The following is a 5,886-nucleotide window of genomic DNA, read 5'->3' as shown; positions in this document are numbered from 1 at the left end:
TTCCCAGAGTTTATGGTGTTTGTGTGTTTTTTAAATCTGGTATAGAGGGAACAAAAATACTTATCAATAGAAAATATTTTTACAGCTCCAAAATAGATTACTTACAAGTACTTGCAAAGTTCATTCTTATGAGATTCATGTAGTTTTTCCTTGATATGGCAGTTCACAGAGACTGAAAACTAAAAGAGAGCTTTTTTATTAGAAAGACAATAGTACATATTAGCCCTTGCTAAAAGTATTTGATAAGAAAGAAGAGATATTTTTATTCCCAGCTAATTGTCACATGCAGTCTCTATTCTCTCTTCTGCTTCATTCTCTCTGTGTCACTCTAGTATGCTTATCTCCTGAGTTTTCTCTGTCCATTTTTCCTCTTCTGAATATATCTGTGCCGTGATTCATTTCACAGAGACTGAAAACTAAAAGAGAGCTTTTTTATTAGAAAGACAATAGTACATATTAGCCCTTGCTAAAAGTATTTGATAAGAAGAGATATTTTTATTTCCAGCTAATTGTCACACGCAGTCTCTATTCTCTCTACTGCTTCATTCTCTGTGTGTCACTCTAGTATGCTTATCTCCCGAGTTTTCTCTGTCCATTTTTCCTCCTCTGAATATATCTGTGCCGTGGCTTCTGGCATCATTTCTTGTATTCCACTCTTCACTGGGACTCTGCTAAGAACATTTTTTTTACTTTCCTTTCCTTGTAACTACTATGACTTCTGCTTCGGCTTCTCCTGCTCCTCTCATTTCTTTCAGATCCTCTGTTCTCTGGGCTGTGGTTATGGCTCCTGGACTATTTGTCAAAATCAGAATAATTCCATTTGCTAGTCTCCCTAGAACTCTCTGGTTTTATAAATCGAGGCTCTTCCTTGGCTTTCTCCTTATTACAGTGATTGCTAGAAAGTTCTTCATAAAGTTTTCTCTTCATAGACTTGTCCTTTTCTCCCATATCACTGTTTTTCTTTCTTGAACATTTGTTTTTCTTTCTTTTGTATTTTTTTTCTTTGTTGTCACTCTCACTGCTGCTTTCTGAAGTCTCACTGAAGGAGGAGAAGGAAGAGGAGTAGGAAGAGGGGGAGGAAGAGTAGGAGAAGGAAGAAGGGGAGGAAGATTTGTGTTTATGTTTATTTCTACTCTGCTGAAGCTTTTTCTACCTTTTTTCTTTTTCTTGTTTTCCTTCTCAAGTCGATCCTATTTCCTGGGAAGTTTCTGTTTTTGTTTGGTTGTTAGTAACTTTAAAAATTCGACTTCTGGACCTTCTTTACCCTCACTTGCAACATACTCCTATGATGAATCATTTGTGGTCAAGTTTCTCCAGAGCACATTTCACTGCAGTGCAAACCCACTGTCTCTCACCTCTGCTATTAGCTCCAAAGGGTGCATTGATGGTGCTGAGCCATGGGTGGGAACTGAACTTGCATTGATTCCAGAAAGACCAAACAAAGGACATTCCTGATCTGTGTTGACATGACCCCATTTGTGACATTTAATGCACCTCACATTTCGAATCTGAAGACCAAAGGGCTGGTCTCGGATGTTCTGTCATCTTTGGCATATTTTTCTCGTGGCGCTCCTTTCTGCCATTCAAATTTGTATTCAGTCTCTCCTGTTTCTTCTTTCTCTTCATTTTCTTTTTTAGCTCCTGTTCTTTTTTAGCTTCTGGTGGGGCTTCATACATGAAATTAAGGCCATTCTTTATATGCTCATCTCCCATAAGCAATCTATTATCATATGATTCTTGTTCTTTAAGATATTTTTGCATTAATTCTTGTTTCTTCTTATCATATGACTAGGGGCCTGGTGCACGAAGATTCATGCACGGGGGTTGGGGAGTTGGAGGGATGGTCCCTCAGCCCAACCTGCACCCTCTCCAATCTGGGAGCCCTCAGGGGAGCCCTCTGCAATCCGGGAGTTTCTGCCTGTTTTTGCAATCATATGAGCGAATTGTCTGAGACCCCCCAACCCAGTTTGGTTTGTTGCTCACAGAATAATAGACGCTTTTTTTCCCTTTGCTTCATTGGTGGAGATTTCCTGTAAGTTTTAGAATACCTTCCCTTTACTTTTTCCTAGACACTCTGATTTTACTTATGTCTCTCACCTTTGCTTTCCCTCCATCCCCCACCGTAACAGTAACTTGCTCCAGGCTACTTTGCTCTAGTGTCTAGGAGATCCATCTGCCACCAGAACTACTATTCCCAGAATTCCTGGTGCTCCCCACACTGGGAGCAACCAAGAGACCCATGACCCCCCAAGCTTCTGGCTCTCCTGCTCTGCTCTCCACCCTGAGACCAAGGGAGCCACGTCCCCCCAAAGGAGTGACCGAGGGAGCCATGTCCCCCCAAACGGCATCTTTGATGGGTTAATTTGCATACCCACTCCTGATTGGCTGATGAGTGTAGTGGAGGGATGGTCAATTTACATGTTTCTCTTCTATTATATAGTTTTTTTTGTTCTGCCATCCACACTTTCTTGATATTGGATGTGGAGGTGGGATGCAAGTCCTCCTTGCACATGAAATTGGCGAAGGATTTCCCCATCTTGAAGGCTGAGCTGGAGAAAGCAGCTGCTAGGTCTGAGAACAACATAAACAAACTCTTTATAAAATCTCAATACCACAGAATGTTCAGATGAAATGGCAAATTCCTACTCTCATGGGATGATGGTTGTCCATATAACTCGCGCTCTCTATAAGAGGCATCTGGGTTTTTCTAAAAGTATCGATTTGATTAATGCACAGGTTTGGTTCAAACAGATGGCAATACTTTTTGGTTAGTGGTAAATTTCTGTCATTCCCCAGTGCCACCTCCAGCTCAGGCACCTTTAGCCTTGACTTTAAAGATGCACACTTGGCAGTTATGGAGGGTAAAAGAATCTGGTATATTTTTCTTTTACCATTAAAAATTTGGTAAAAGAATAGCAGTTATTTTAGAATAGCAGTTTTCAAACCCATGTACAGTTCTCAAAAATTATTAAGAAACCCAGCCTGGCCAGTGTGGTTCAATGGTTGAACACTGACCTTTAAACCAGACATAGTTTCAATTCCTGGTCAGGGCACATGCCCAGGTTGTGGGTTCATTCCCCGGTGTTGGGCATGCAGGAGGTAGCCGATTAATGGTTCTCTCTTATCATTGATGTTTCTATCCTTCTCTCTTCCTCTTTGAAATCAATAAAAATATATCAAGAAACCCAAAGAGTAGGAGCGTTTTGTCAGGAACAAAGACCAAATATTAGAACAAGGGATGATCCTATCACTCCTATCATTTGGGACTTTACAAAAGTTTTAGAAGTCTCAGTCATGAACTGGAGAAAAGGCCAGATATATGTTTCTTATTTTGCCACAATCAGTCTATCAGTATACCACATATTTTTTAAAAAAAGATTGTTAGTATGACCATTGATTTCATCAGAAAAATCTTTAAATATTGGGATGTTGTCAAACTCATAGTGGCAGATGCAGGTTTTTCAAAAATTCGAATTTTCACTTGGAAGTCTGAATTTTACCATTGGCGACACACACTCTCAGTTGTTTTCCTTGAAATGATAGGCTCATTTCATTCATTTGGGAGAAAATGACTGCCAAATACCCATGGTTGTGGAATGAGTTTGTCAGTTCTTTCAAGTAAAATGGTGATGTTCCATTAAAAAAAGCAGCTAGCTGTTTTGCATTGCAAACCATCGCCCAAGAGCATTGCCTCCTGACACCCACCACACCTGGGTATGCAGGAGTGCTCTGTGCACTTCCCTTCCATTCTGAAGGGGGCTTCCTTCTGTGACACTTTGGTATGTTTGTTTTTACTTTAAGTGTATGGTGGTGACTACCAAGTCAATTTTGTTCCACTGCTTGGATTCATGCTAAGTGTCATCAGTTTTACCCACCATGACTTTTGTACATCAGAGCAAGTACCTGTATAGTGAAGACAACTAACATTCTAGTATTATTGTGATAGTATGGTTTCTTTTTTGTTTGTTTTTTCACTTTTGTTCCCTTGCATTCAGGGAATTTTTTTTTTATTTCAAGAAAAACAATCTTAAGTATAATAATGTTACATGAAAAAAACATTAATATTTCAAGAAAAATGATTTTAAATATAATATTACATGCAATAAAATTAATATTTCAAGAAAAAAGAATTAAAATATAATATTACCAAAACTATACTAACATAATAAAATATCACAAAAGTTGTAGGAATAGGAAATATTAAAATCTGCAAATAACAGGATTACTTCTATTATATTCTAAAATATATTTTTTTCTCTAGCTCTATTTTGGTTCATCAGTTTATGTTGTTCATTATATTCCACAAATGAGTGAGATCATGTGATATTTATCTTTCTCCAACTGGCTTATTTCGCTTAAACTCCATACTGTTCTTCCATAGTGGCTGCACCAGTCTGCATTCCCACCAGCAGTGCACAAGGGTTCCTTTTTCTCTGCATCCTCGCCAGCACTTGTCATTTGTTGATTTGTTGATGACAGCTATTCTGACAGATGTGAGATGGTACCTCATTGTCGTTTTGATTTGCATCTCTCGGATGATTAGTGACTTTGAACATGTTTCCATCTATCTTGGCCTTCTGTAGGTCCTGTAAAAGTAGTTTTAACATCGCAACCTCTAGGGGTCCACAGATCATACTTTGAGAACCACTATTTTAGAAACTATCCTCCCGTTATAAAGATTAACTGCTAATACTTTCCTGAAGTTTATTTATAGAAACAATAAAGGGAACTGAAATAATTTGGGAAAATCCCAAGAAAAATACTCAGTTATCTTAGTCATCAAAGTGCAAGCCCCTGGAAAGAACTATTATCGTTTAATATTTGAACAGCATCCTGGGAATGCAATAAATAATAATAACGAAAGTAGCTTATGTTTGTTGTAAGGTTCACTACTGGGGAAGAACTGTGCTATGTACTTCAAATGCAGTATCGCCATGACTCTTTTACAAACTCTGAGGTAAATACCATATAATCCCATTTTCTAGATGAGGAAACTGGGGCAGAGAAAGGTAAAAGAAGACAGGATCACAAGACAGATGTGGAGGTCTACTTCCCAGAGACTGGGCCCTTAAGTCCTGCACAATATTCCATGTCACATGTAAGCTCCAATTTTACCTACTGTGCTTCTCCCATATATGTGGGCCCATTCAAATCCTCAAGAAGAAAGGAAATGTCTCAGGTTGACCATAGTGCCCAAAGGGCTGAAAGTCTTGATATTTAGGCCAAGTAGAATGTCTTGCCGTTTTAAGCTATGCTGGCTTAACTTTCACAGTAAAAGTGAAATCTTGAAAGACCGTGCCCCATTGATATATTTAACTAATTGAGGAGGGAACCAACAGGGTAGACAAAAACAAAACAAAAATGCTGTTTTCTTGAATGCATGACAAAAATGTGTGTTTGTGTGCACATATCTATATTACCCTGTTTGCTAAATTGATATAGAATAGTGAGGTAGTTAACAAACATGTAGGTTAGATCAAAACAAAACTACTTTACCTTTTCCAGGGCAATAAAACCTCTAACCCTTTTGGGAGTGACTTCCATGCCAGCTTCTAAAATCCTGCTGTCACATCCCCTTCTGCAGGTTAAGTTACAACTAGCAACTTGGACTTTGTAATCCCTTCACCTTGTACACCGGAAACGAATATATTATTGTATATCAACTGTAAATGAAAAAAAATTTTAGAGCTTGTAAAGTTACAACTCCACAGGACTGTGCACTGTTCGGGCCTTTCTCAGTTGTTTGTTAATCAACTCTACCTTGACAGCAAAGGTACATCCCCGCGACCGGCTGCCGCGGAGGCTGGGCCAAGAACAGAGGCCCCGCTTTTCCTAGCGAGGCTGATTGGGAAATGTTGGCAGGCACCTATTTTTCCACTTTGGTGT

The 5,886-nt window shown here is 39.0% G+C and overlaps 1 pseudogene; it reads right to left on the bottom strand.

Moving 5' to 3' along the window:
* Positions 1–526: 526 nt before the first annotated feature.
* LOC102764822 lies at positions 527–2,536 on the bottom strand (annotated as a pseudogene).
* Positions 2,537–5,886: the final 3,350 nt, after the last annotated feature.

The sequence above is a fragment of the Myotis davidii genome, unplaced genomic scaffold, assembly GCF_000327345.1.
Source record: "Myotis davidii unplaced genomic scaffold, ASM32734v1 scaffold758, whole genome shotgun sequence".
Lineage (NCBI taxonomy): Eukaryota > Metazoa > Chordata > Mammalia > Chiroptera > Vespertilionidae > Myotis > Myotis davidii.
Note: the sequence above shows the minus strand (reverse complement) of the source record. Positions and strands in the feature narration are given on the sequence as shown.